This window comes from Leptopilina boulardi, unplaced genomic scaffold (genome assembly GCF_019393585.1).
Source record: "Leptopilina boulardi isolate dan_hultmark-lab unplaced genomic scaffold, ZJU_Lbou_2.1 LbouV2_4, whole genome shotgun sequence".
NCBI lineage: Eukaryota > Metazoa > Arthropoda > Insecta > Hymenoptera > Figitidae > Leptopilina > Leptopilina boulardi.
Genome location: NW_026137973.1, coordinates 805,576 through 820,010, shown reverse-complemented (window position 1 = coordinate 820,010; position 14,435 = coordinate 805,576).

Here is a 14,435-nt window from a genome sequence, read left to right as displayed (position 1 = left end):
TTTTGTATCGCTGATTACGAATCTGAAGTTAGATTTTCAAAATCCAAAATGGCAGATCCAATATGGCGGACGAATTTTGAAAAAATTTTAAGTTTTACTTCAAACTTGGTATCTAGGGGTTTTTTGGGTCGCTGATTACAAATCTGATGTCAGATTTTCGAAATTCGATATGTCTGATTAAATATTAAAAAATTATTTTTAAAAAATTGTCAGATTTTTATGAAATTTGTTATCTACAAGTTTTCTATGTTGCTGACAAGTAACACTAGGGAAGTGCCATACGCCGATTTTTCTGAAACTTGGCAGTTTTGTAGTTCTTTGAAAACAATTTAACACGTATTTTTTTGTTTTTTTTTTAAATCTGACGTCAGATTCGTAATCAGCGACCCAAAAAACCTCTAGATACCAAGTTTGAAGTAAATAAATTAATTATTTTCAAAATCGCCTATCTCTCAAAATCCGACATGTTTTTTGAGGTTAGAAAAAAATCCTGACGTGATGGAGCAAAACGGACTTCGGATTCGTGTTCAGCGCGTCAAAATACATAGGGTTAGGGTATTCCGGTCAAAAGTACATGACACTTTTTTTTGTGGGGCTGTGTAATTTTTGACCCAAGTGTATATAGTTTGTGTACTAAAAGAATTCCAGAATTTATACAAGTCAAAGATGTTTGCGAGATGAGAGTGACAAGTGGATGAAATAAGGGGGAGTTTTCGACAACGCATGGTAATCGAGTGTGTGCGGCGGAGGATTTCGCGCGCGATGCGATGAGTAGTCGCGCAAGGGGATATTGAGTGTTGTGGTCGGTTTGAAGTTCGCATAGTGTGTGGAGTAACAAGCTGCCAGAGTTGGAATATTTATGGGGGCCGTCAAGGGTCGAGCCCCGCGCCGCCGTATATATATACGGGTCGCACGCGTATTCGTATATATTCTCTCACTCTCTCTTACTCCCCCAACGTATATATATCCTCTGAAGCCACGCTTCGACAGCCATACGCAAACAACAATTTTACAGTTTAAACTTTAAAACGCACACAATGATACAGCAAATTTTAACCTCGGTAACATTCTTGTTCACCAAAAGAGACCTTGTGACCATGTATAACTTAACCTCACTTTTATTTCAACTATGTTTTTTTTTTTTGCCAGCTGCCCAATCCTGAACGCTTATATTATTACTCAATCCAACCCTGGTAGATAATTAAATATGAAAGAATTCCAGCAGGGTTGTGGAAAACAACTAACTAAAAAATTTTTATTATTTAATAATCCAACCCTGTAAATCCTATTTAGTACGTACTGTTTTATTCTAGTGTAAACGTTTACCAGGGTTCGAATACTTGGTATTAAAAATATTATGGAAATTTTTAGGTATTAAATAAATATTGTTTTTATTTCATGGATAAATTTCGATAATTTCTCGACTAATTAATATAGAAAAAAAATTGTATTTAAAGATTTCTTGTGAATTTGTGTTGATTCCTGGAGGAATGATGATGATAATAACCTTTGAAGTTCGATTTCGTTATTTGTGATTCCGCGAAGGGGCACCGTAGGAGTGTACGCCTTTTCATTTGGAGAGATCCCTATATTCATATATATATATATATATACCGCGCGCTAATAGGTGCCCTGCCGCAACAAACAGGGCCTTCTCTCTCTGAGAATAATTACTATAATCGTTTTCACCAATAATTAGATTATTCCAGACTTGTTTTGTCTTTCTCTTTTACACACATATACATACACAAAAAAAGAGCCTCGGGTTCAGAATGTTTCTTCAGAAACTCGTCATTATCTTCCCGAGAGAGAGAGCAAAGTTATCATTACCCAAAGGGGGCGCACGTCGTTTCTAGAAAACATTTTTTTTTTTTTTTTTTTTTTTTATCTCACTGTGCACTATATAGCAACAGAAGAGCGTCGTCGTGTATTTTCTCGCTTCGTATTTCTTTCTCTATTCGCACACACAATTCCAAAACCTCAAATTATTATTTGGAAATTAATTTGTTTCAATTGGTGGGTTATTTTTTTTGTTATGTAGCCGCAAATAAAATTCCGCCATATAATTATTGGTTTTGTTTTTTATTTTAAGTTCATATAAGAAGATTGATATACGAATAAAGAAGATGTATAAATAGAGAAAAAGAATTTTTAATTTTTCGAAAAAGAAATTTTTTTAAGCTGTTATATTTATGGGGTGAGATTGTACCAAGGACCCTGTTTATACTTATTTGTCTGAACGTTTATTACAAAAAGCAAATCTTCTCGCGGAGGGCGAAAGTCGAGAGAGAGAGAGAGAGAGAGAGAGGCGTTATTACAATGGTTTATTTTATTGTTGCCGGCCAGTTGCGCCTGGAATGTCTGAACCATTCTCTTTTAGAATACACTATACTTGAAGAGCAAAAGAGAGAGAGAGAGAGCGAACAAGAGATGATGATTTGACTCTTGACCGTTCAGGTTATACTCTTTACCCAAGTACATACCAAGCATTTTGTTGCAGGTACTACTTTACACTTCTCCCCCCACTTCTCTAACAATTTCTGCAATCTACCGACTTTTAGAGGCGAAAATATAAAAGGGTGAGGCGGAGCACTAGAAAAACATCTGTTTTCTGTTTTTTATGACCGTTTAAAGCTGATCATCCAAATTTGCATTCTTGAGTACAAGATCTTTCCGAACTGCTCCATAAATCGTTTTAAAGAAACATATATTCTTTCATTTTTTTTCATACATTATTAAAAATAATCCTTCTCAATGTGTTGTTTCCCCACCCTTAATTTGTTATCTTAACCCCTTCACTGTTATTGACCTCTATAGAGGCATAAAAATGTCGTGCCACCAGTGTGTATGACCGCTATAGTAACATTTAAAAAAAAATAAGTAGACACAATACGATAACCTTGTCAATGGGTATTTTTAGGTTTTCGGCGTCGCTGATTACGAATCCGATGTCAGATTTCCAAAATTCAATATGGCGGATCCAATATGGCGACCAAAAACTTGAAATTCACTAAATTTGCTTGAAACTTGTTACTCGGGGGTTTTTGGGGTCACTGATTACGAATCATATATTAGTTTTTCAAAATTCAAAATGGTGGATCCAATATGGCGACAAAAAAATTTAAAATTTACTAGATTTGTCTAAAACTTGTTATTAAGAGGTTTTCGTTATCGCTGATTACGAATTTGATATCACTTTTTCAAAATTTAAAATGGCAAATCCAATAGGTCGGATGACAAATTTAAAAATTTAATAAAAATTTTTGGTCGCCATATTGGATCCGCCATTTTGAATTTTGAAAAACTGATATCAGATTCGTAATCAGTGACCCCGAAAACCCCCGAGTAACATAAGTTTCAAGCAAATCTAGTGAATTTCACATTTTTTTTGGTCGCCATATTGGATACGCCATTTTGAATTTTGGAAATCTGACATCGTATTCATAATCAGCGACCCAAAAAACCCCCGATTAACGAGTTTCAAGTAAATCCGATGAGTTTTTAATTTTCGTCCGCCATATTGGATCTGAAATTTGAATTTTGAAAATTTGAAGAAACTGACTTCAAATTCGTAATCAGCGACTTCAAAAACATACAATATGGTAATATGAAGTTTCTTTAAAAAAAAAAAAAATTTTTTCCCACATACGGGGCACGAAAGCTTTATTTCCGCTACACTACGAAGGGGTTAAATGCCAATATTCTCAGGGATGGATCATTTTTTCAATGTCAGCAGGGTATTAAGCTATAGAAAATAAATCTCAAATTTTCTATATTAATTTTTCAATTTCGAAAAAATTGAATAATTCTTATATATTTTTCTTCTAAATATAGTTCAGTATAGTTCAAAAATTTTTACTGCCACAAAATTGAGTATATATACATATAAGTTGGTTGTGGCACGCGATTGCTAAAACCGATCGCTATGTGAGTGTGTATATATGCACTGGCTTAAAAATTTATTGTATCGATGCAGTAGATTGGTGTGGTAAGGCCGGGGGGTTTGTTTAGCGCTGCTGGTTTCCACATTCATATCGCACGCGAGAATCGTTCAATCGATTTTTTCATCAAGTAACTTTTTCTTCTTTTTCTCTTTTTTTTTTTGACATCCCTATTATACTTACACTGAAAAAAATTTGCTTCGCATTAATGACTATTAACCATAACAATTTTAAATCTAGTCAACGTATCCAAGCATTCTAGTCAATTCAGTTATGTAAAGCTTGGTTAATATTGTCAAAGTCGATTTAGTAGAATTGACTCCTTGTTTCCTATTGTTACACGGAGAAAAATGGAAAAACGAATAAAGTAACTTTTACTACTTTAAAAGTAAAATTGGACCTGTCCGAAGTTTCTGCGCATCTCTGGCAACTTTTACTCGAAAAATAGTAAAATTGACTATTTCTGTAGTAAATTTTACTGTTTCCGTAGTAATTTTTACTATTTCTGAAGTAAATTTTACTATTTTTGGAGTAAAAGTTGCCAGAGATGCGCAGAAACTTCGGACAGGTCCAATTTTACTTTTAAAGTATAGTAAAAGTTACTTTTTCTTTTTTTCCGTGTATATATTAACTAAGGTGTTTGGTTAATATCGCATGTGTCTATAGTCAATTTTGCTAAAGTTTAAACAGTCAAAGTGATTTTAGCCAATGTAAGTAAGATACCTGGTTATTCTGATAAGCTTTCCTTAGTCATTCTGACTAATTGTCGAAATCAACTTTGACCAAGATTGCCTAGTGAGTTCCTCTCGTAACCAGGAAAATTAGTCAATTCCTGGTATACGGGGATTAGGAAGTTTTTTTCAGTGTAAAACTGACCCTTTCTCCACACTATTATTGTAAATTTGCCCTAAAGTCATAAAAATTATTTAGAATTCTTAAATTTTTTTTTTTTTTTACTAAAAAATAAAACAGCAAAAGATTTTTTTTTTCAAAAATTTATACATCATATACTGAAAATATTTACGAGTAGAAAATTATGGTATGGCAAGAGAGGGTTAAAAATTAAAAAAGAAGTTACTCTATATAGATAAAAGGCAATTGTATGATGGTGGTGGTCGTTAGGTCAAAATTGAAAATACTAATTTCGACCCCCTTGCACAGAGAGGGGCACTACTTTTATGGCGCATCGTTTCAAGAGAGTTGAGAGAAAGAGAGAGAAAGAGAAAGAACACAGGCCTGGTGTCTTGACTGCGAACAAAATCGTTGTGCAATTTTCTTTCCGCGCGTTTCTTTCCCGCGGGAGTAAAACGCGGCCGCATGATTGGTCGTAAACACCAAAAATATGCACCGATTGGTTGGATGGTCGAGTTTATGATCGTGGAGAGAGTCTCGGTATGCCTGGTCTGGTTTTATGGTTAATTTTTGCAATTTTGTAATTGCCCCGCACACGCTTTTTCCACTCTACGCTTGTATTGCATAGGTCCCACGCTGACGTTAATTTGACCTTCACGATCTATATCTATATAAATTCACATGTGTGAGCTCTTTGTAAGTCACGATTTTTAAAATTGGTAAAAAATAGAATTTAATTTATTAGAAATGATTATTCTGTCCTCTGGTAAATGATTCAATCCTGGTTGTGTATTTTCTCCCAGGGTTGGAAAACTACAAATAGGAATTATAGCTACCCAACCCTGTTGTTGAAATTGAAAATAAGAACCGTTAATATTGTCACTCTATAAGGTAATAATTCCATTACAATTGAAAAGTGCCTTGAAAAAAAAACTTCTTCTCCATGGTTTCTTGCCTCAATTGAATGATTATACCCACGAGAGGTGTTATTTGAATTTTCAAACCGCGCTCACTATATATTTCTTGTTATCTTATTTCCCTTATGATTTTCGGGAAAGATTAACTATATATGTATATATACGAGTTACGGAGAGAGAGAGAGGTGTTGATATCTTGGCAATAGTAAGGTGTAAACCGCAGGATGCGAGCGGAAACAGTTATTTGCGGTCTTGGGGGCGCCGTGCATGAAGGCGTTTCTACATTACCGACTCACACAGAGAGTGGTAGGTAGAGTGCAAGTCTTCTGGTATGCATATATAGAGAAACGTTCTTTGAGTTTTCGGGTGAGTATTAGTAGTCATATATTGTTAACTTGTGTGTGTGTGTCGAGGACTCTTCCTTCCGTCCTTCCTTTCCCCAGGAAGTAGAGTCAAGTGGACCTTGCACTATACCACCGCAGCACCACATCGTCGGGGAAACTCTCTTAATGACTAAACTTGCTAATTTCGACCAATTAGAGCCGGGTACACACTCTCTCTCTCTCTCTCTCTGCCACACTAATGCGCATCGCATTTACCTTGACCGATAGACGCGACTCTCGAAATTCTTGCACTATATGTTCCGCACTGCGGACACCCGAAACGACGAAATTAACGAACTGTCCTGAGGCGCTTTTGTCCCACCTTCCTCCCTCTCACTCAAAACCATCGTAGAAACTTCCTAGACCTTTCTAATAAGAATTTCACCCATTCTGTTCTCATATCCCTTGTTCGTGATTCTAATTCTCGTCACACTTGACAAACTCTTATTAGGGTTGGATCGTTCGCGTATATTCAACATAAGCAGGGATGGGCCGTCAACACAAGACAATAAAATACCATATATATAAGTTTTACTAATCCTGGAAAAAATTTTAAAAGGGTTGGGTCGTTATGAAAAAAAAAATATATATATATGTTGTTTCTGAACCCTGTGAGGCAGAATACAACAGGGATTTTGTTAGCAGGGTTGGGCAGTTGTGAACTGCTGTGAGCAGAACAAATAAGGTGGCTTGTAGTTTTTCAACTCTTGGGAGAATTGTTACTAGAGTGAAAGAAAATTACAACTCTCTTAAGACGGATTCGCGTCCTTCGTTCACCAACCTAAAATACATATATATATATATTGCAGAAGGGTAACCGAAATCGTAAATTTCGCGAATATTGCAAATGGAACATAAATAAATGAAAGCGACACGTGTTTTACGAGCGTATTAAAAGCGCGGTACTCTCTCTCTATTGCTCCGCGAATGTTGCAACATATGAGAGAGAGAGAGGAATTTTCGAAAATTAAACGAGTCCCTTTCAATTTCGCGAACGGTCATAAAATAATGATTCCAATTTCGCGAGATCGTCGTCCAATATATATATAGTTGATAGTGGTGAGCGTCTTAGTGTCTCTCCTTCATCCTGATATTCTCTCCCTCTCTCTATTGCAATGCGCAAAGGGGGAATTTGGATTAAGCGACTAAGGAAATTCAATATCAGTATCAGAGAGCTGGGAGATAGGCACATAAAATTACTGACTGCCACTTTGCCTTAATTTGCGCAGTAAAGTGTTCCCATCCCTGTTCTCTGTACTCTATCTTACCCCCACTTCTCTTTTCTTCTTTCTATCCCCTTTCCATTTTACATATATTCTCTTTTTGCTTAAAACTAAAGGAATTATGATTTCGCTTATTGGCTTTTGTGAATTTTAGTGCGTAATTTTGCAAATTTACCATTCTCTCCACTTTTCCATTGCGTGTGTTTTCCTTCTCCTTATTGCCTCCGTTTTCTTCTCTCCAACCAAGTGAAATACGAGCTCAATATTATATTCGTCTTGACGTAAACGACGACTACGACGACGTTGCATCCGAAACGAAGCCACACTTACGTTTTAACTTTTAGTTACCGCGTCAACCGGCTACTTTTCATTTCATTTTTAAAGCTCGTAATTTATCCTCAAATCTCGTTATTGTCTAAAAACAACGGCTGCAAATGAAGCTCAATGTAATTTATAGCGGAGAGAGAAAAAAAAATTATGGTTTTTATCATATTGGATGTTTTTAAAGAATGTTGTTGTAGAATAATGGTAAATGTTATTAATATATCCATGGTTGAGTCATTGGGGTGAGTGTCAGACTCAAATACAAATATCTGACCACGAGTTTCGAGATAAATGAAGATTTCAAAAATCAGACGTATATTCGTGTGAAATTTATTGGATCCGCTAATTTGAATTTTAAAAAAATAACACTAGCTTCGTAATCAGTGAATTCGAAAACCCCCGAGTAACCAATTTCAGGCGAATATCTATCAGGCAGAAATAAGATTTTGGTTAAAGGCGTCACGCGACATTGGTGGGCAGTTTTGTCTTGACGCCTATAGGTGTCAGTGACACTGAAAGGGTTAATGTCAGCAGAGATAGGGAGCTAACGAAAAAAACGTTCCAACATGTATAGTTCTCTAAGTCCCTGGGGGAATGGCCGACAATTGTGAGTTTTACCAGGGTTGGGCAGCTAAAGAAAAAATCATTCTAAAACTTAGTTTAGAGTGAAGAAATATATACAACGTTTCAACCCTGGTAAAACTATATAATGAAACGCTTACAAATTAATTGACCGTTGTAATACTTTATTAAAAAATCAATATATTCTCTCTTTTTGTAACATTTTATGTATGCCTTGTGTGTGTATATATTGCCCCCTTTTTTTTTAGACATTGTCCCTTGGAAAATCCAGCTTCCAAATTTATGGGTCCAGAAAACACTACTTTCCCCACAAACATGCTACGTAAAACGTATCCGCGTACGAAATTGAAGTTGCTGAACCGTGGGTGGCTTTGGTTGGCAAGTGAAGAGAGAGAGAGAGAGAGAGAGAGAGAGAGAGAGAGAGAGAGAGAGAGGGGGGGGGCGTAATACGAAAACCATAGAATTCGCAATATCCCGGCGGCGCGTTTTCGCCGCACACTGTATGTAAAGGTATGTATGTCTTTCGGTGTGTTTGTATAAAGGGAACACAAAAGGGGGTATAGAAGAAAGTCCTACTGTGTGTGTCACTACTATCAGTTTATCAGATGCTGAAGGGGTCCTGTGCAACAGCTGTTGCCTCCGCGGTATGGTAATTTTAAACAGAGCCAAAAGGAGAGAGAGAGAGAGAGATCCAAGTGAAAATCAACCATACGAGTAAGAGAGAAAGAGAGAGAAAGAAAACACAGAGGAACCTAATATAGAGAGAGAGAGAAGTCGTCTTCCTTTTTTTTTACCAGACTGAAACGAGGAAAGAATGAATCAAGGAACTTGATGGAGAGGGAGGGGGGGGGTGAGAGAGGGACTCTCCAAGAGACCAGCCTGGCCAATATCTGTCAAACACATATTTTTCAGATTTATTTCGACCTTCACGCGACACTCCGGATCAAATCCAATTTCATTCTCGCGTTTTCTGATATTTCCTTCCTTTCCAACATGTCCTTTTTCATTTTCAAAAGCGAATTTAAATTCTTCTTCTTCGCCGTCTTCGTCGTCGTCGTCTTTTTTTTTTCTTACGATTCTAGAATCAAATTTCGTCGATGGCTCATAATCTTTATTGGTTTTCATGTGGACTATTGTTGTTCATCTCACAATGTTTATTGACGAAGATTTTGTTTATAATTTTTTGTCATTTAGATAATAACAGAGAAAATTATATAAGGTATTAAAATAAGCTTGCAACGCTTATTATTTTAATCCAATTTTTCTTATTTTAATACCAAAATTGGATTAAAATAATAAGCGTTGCTAATGCCTTTTGATTTTCTGTGTTTATTATTATTGTAAAAAAATGTAAAAAAAGGAGTAGAGAAATGAAAATAATGCAAATTCTTGTGGACATCAGCCTGGAATTTATTATAAGTCCATAGGAAACCAAGTATGTTTCCGGTCAGATTAACACAGTGAGCATAAGCGCGCGTGCGCACATTTCGAGGACTTTTCAGAGAGTTTTTCGAGATAACGATGCTCGTCCTTCTTTTTCTTTCTTTCTTTCTCTCTCTCTCTCTCATCGTTATAGATGCAAAGGAGTGAATCTCTCTTGTGATTCCACAGACGTGGAACAATCATTTCCGCTGCTAATTTTTTATTTCCATCCTCCTTTTATTATTATAATATAACTCTATATATAAGAATATAATGATGCCTTTAAATAATATATTCAATTTTATTTTTATTTTTTACATCTAGATAAACAAAACATACGTCATTTTCTCTTTATAATAAGTAAATTATTTGTGAACTTTATTTTTCAACTTTATTTTTTTACAACAATTCTAAAGTTAATATTCATTTTTTTGTCATCTTTTGAAAAAAAAAAATAAAACTATTGTAGTTATATCCGTAATGTTGAATAGTGATTAACTAAACATTAAAGACGCGTGCGCGTATAATATTCCGTTGCGGGACGCGTTGCATATGCAACATATATATATGTTATAGTTGTGTTTGGGGCTTTGCGAAATGGGAAATAATAGCGTATTAGTATAGAACGCGTCGAACGACAGCTGCAATTCAACCCTGAATTGAACTGTTATTCGAGCAGTGTGCGAGGGCAAGAAGCAAAAAAAAAAAAAAAAAGATGGAGACACTACTCGGCAAAATTGTATTCCCTACATATATATTTAAACACACGAATAAAACTTTACAGTTGTCATATACTCAGGACCGTCGCCAAATTTCGAAGGGCGCCAATATAAAAAAAAAATACAAATATCCAGGGCCGGCAACATTTTTTAAAGGGTGCCAAAATTCAATAACCTATATTCAGGGTCGGCACCAAATTAAAAAAATTTATTTTTAGAATCACATAAATCATCTCAAATATGGGCGCCAGGTTCGCCTAAAGCCGACCCTGTATATAACTATATTTATACAATAAAATATATGTAGTTCGCATATAAGGGAAAACTTGAGGTTCCTCTTTCAATGAATGAAAGAGCATATATATATATATAAATTGTATAGACGATAACTGTTAATTGTTCGGATTTGTCATCGTATGAAAAGCCAGCGGTTTTATGGGATGTGACGAGATTTCTGACACATAAGGGTGACGATAACCTTTCTCCCTAAATATATATAATAAAAGAGGAGAAGCTGTCCGAGAAAAAAAAAATGAAAGACTCATTGTCGACATTTCATTTTCACATATATATATTATATATAAAGGGTCTCAAATTTATCTCTCTTCTATATACAGATTTGATTTCTTTTTAAATTCCTCATCATTGAATTGGTTAAATATCAATATGATTGCTTTTGTGCTTGATTGATTTGTTTTCTTTCCAAAAAGTGATTTTCTTTAAATTTTGGTAGTTGCCCAACTCTGTTGAAATTAAAAATATGCAGCGACCCAACCCTGGTGTTACTATTAGTTTAGTAATCGTTCGCCCAGGGTTGGGAACTGTATTTTTGAATCTGTTAAGTTTGGCGCACATGCTTAAAAATCTCCCAGGGTTGCGGGGAACTATATTGTATTTTTTTATGGTATTACTAACCCAACCCTGAAAGAATTGAAAATATGCAACAATCCTATCCGGATAATAATAATTACAGTATTATAATGATAGTAATAATAATCTAATTATTCTGTAATAATGTTTTCATTGCAAAAAGTGGAGGTTTTTTTTTCGTTTAAATTTAATGCAAAAGCATTGTACTCTTTTCCCTCGATTAACGAACTTTGAATGTACTTTGGGTGTATGCGATTAATTTGCGATGTAACGACAAAGGACCTTATTTCGAGATCCTTAAGAACTTAGAATGCAATTCAGACTATACCCCACCTTCTCTGTTTCTCATTCACGGTATTACGCCCCCTTCCCTTCTCACTCACTCTCTCTCTCTCTCCCTCTGTCGTCGCTCTAATGAGAGCAGACGCGGCCTTTTCACGAAGTGCAATCCACCGTAACGTGCTTCTTATTCCATCGCGGTTCCAACATTTGTCGGTTCTCAGCTTACTACGTATTTACCCAACACATTTTCAACGTTCCCCTGTAGATGATGCATTCGACAATATATACACCACGAGAGGGATATTAACGCACATTAAATACTATCAAAGAAATATTTTTCCACCTTTTGAAAAATTCAATAAAAAAAAAAAAGAGAAGATAAATTCTTCATTTTTCTTCTATAACAATTTTTATTCCAAATAAAATTTTTCTCGAAGAAAAAATGTAAATTTCAATTAACCGAAAAAAAATTTTTTCCAAAAAAATTCATTTTATTCGACTAGTTAAATATTTCACGAATGGGTAATATGAGAAAAAGAGAGAGAGAGAGAGAGAGAGGGGGTGTCAAAAAAATAGCGACCGTTTCTCAAAGAGAAAAAGCCAATGTAATCTGCAATAAATCTCAGCTTGTCAAGCCCAAAAAAAAAAAGAAAAAAAAAAAATGTATAAAGAGTCTCAACGTCGTGTGGGAATATGTTTTTCGTAGAATTATACGTTGCAATAACTGCGATAAAAATTTCCATAACCCATAAAGCGTATGCGCGCGCGCCCTCTCGAAAGGTTTCTTTTCCTCTAACGTCATGAAAAATTGAATCGCAATCGTATATATATATATATATATATATCTATATGTTTTAGGGAAAAATTGTCGATGACATTTATGGCGAATTGGTGAATTTTTTTTTATCTTTTACACGAGACTATAACCAATATTCTTCAAGATTCATCTTTTGTATATATATATATATATATATATATATATAGAAACGCGACGTTGGGGAATCTACACCAGAACTACATATATAGCAGCAAATCGATGTCGAGTGCAATGAATCTTTTATATTGAGAATAAAAAAAAATCTTCTCTTGCTTTCTCTTTCATTTTAGTTTGTCAATATTTCGCTCTGGGCGCCAAAATTTCATGAAGGCACTAGAATTAAGTTTACGAAAAAAAAAAAAAATTGCTGTAATTTAAAACTTATTCACTTTCTCTCTATTTTCCTCTTCTGCAAATGGAATCGTCAAATGTAGCATAAACCAACCTCAGTTGTTGTTGTTATCTCTCATAAAACTGAGAAGAGAATTCCATTGAAGTGATTTCTTCATTTATTTTATACGAGTCAAAATTTCTAGAAGAAAAAGAATAAAAGAGAGTGAGAGAGGGAGTGAAGGATGGGTGGAAAGAAAGAGTTGAAGGTTCGGTAATAAAAATCCTTTCTATGAAACTAATCCCCTTTAACCAATGTTTTCCAAAAAGAAAATTTTTATCTTTTAATTTACCGAGAAAAGGATTTTGAATACATTCAACAATGTGAAAATATTGTAAATTTTCAAACAAGATTTGCCTTCGAAAACGTGACTTGTCACTTGGGAATAAGATATTCTATATATATATACATATTTATATATTATTTGTAAGGGAATTATCTACCTGGGGTAAAAGTGTCATTATTTAAAAAAAGAATCCTACTTCAACATGATTTCAAGGACATAAGAATTCTTTTTTTCTTACAATATAAACTTTTATATTAGAAATTTTTTTTTTTTGCAAATTGAAATATCTAAAAGTACTAAATAGTATTGTAAAATTTACTTTTTTCCTTATATATGTTCATTTAAACTTTAGAGAGAAAGAAAATAATAATATTAAATTTTCCAGGTGGACAAAGACGGAGGAGTGAGAAAAACGACTATAATATTTATATATATAAAAAAAAACAAGGACACTATGTGTAAAATGTGTTTGGTGCTTTGGGAGTGGGATATGAAGTTGTAAAGTTTGAATAAGTACGAATTTCCCGGGGATTATATAGGGAAGAGGAAATGTCATAGTTAAAGGGTGATGCAGTGCGGGACGGTGCGCGCTCGCGGTGCAAAAAAAGCTAATAGAAACTCTCTCTCGTGCAACAAGTGCACCGAGTCGATTTAACCCCCGAGATTCCTTTGACCTCGAACCAACGAGAATTACGCTTACGCTTCGGTTAATCCACCCGAATACTGCTAGTTAACTGAAAAGAAATATCCATTATCCACCCCTTTTACTCTCTCTCTCTCTCTCTTTCTCTCACACTCTCTTAATCCTCCCTCGTTTTCTTTTTTTTAATGATAATTTTCATTTGATTCGCTTAAAACTTATGTTACTATCAATAATAATAATAATAATAATAAATTATCAATTTAGCTTTTTAGGCAACATATTCATAACTGTTATTAAACAATAATTAAATTACACTTTAACTTAACTTTAATATTTAAATTAAAAAAGTAATTTAATAACAATAAAATAACAAATTAATTTGATAATAATTTCTAATTTGAAATAAAAAATTAAAAGATTTAAAAAAAAATCGAATTTGCATTTTATAAAAAGTCAAGTGCAATTATAAAGTTTAAAAAAGAAATCTATGCGCAATCATCGCGAGAGAGACAAGTATAACATGCAAGTGTGTCGCGCATGCAATTATAAATAATTGTGTATCCGACGTTGAAAAGACGCCTTTGGTTAAAAGTAATTAATCCCGAGTGTGCATTATTCAATCGAAAGTTGCATCACCACGGCCATGTCCATTAATTAATTGCCATTGTGACTAAGCTACAGTGAGAGATGAAGAGAGATAGAGAAAGAGAGAAGGGAAGTGTGAATAAGCATTCTCCACTTCTCTCTCTCTCTCTCTACATTCTATCCAGGCAGAAATTTAAC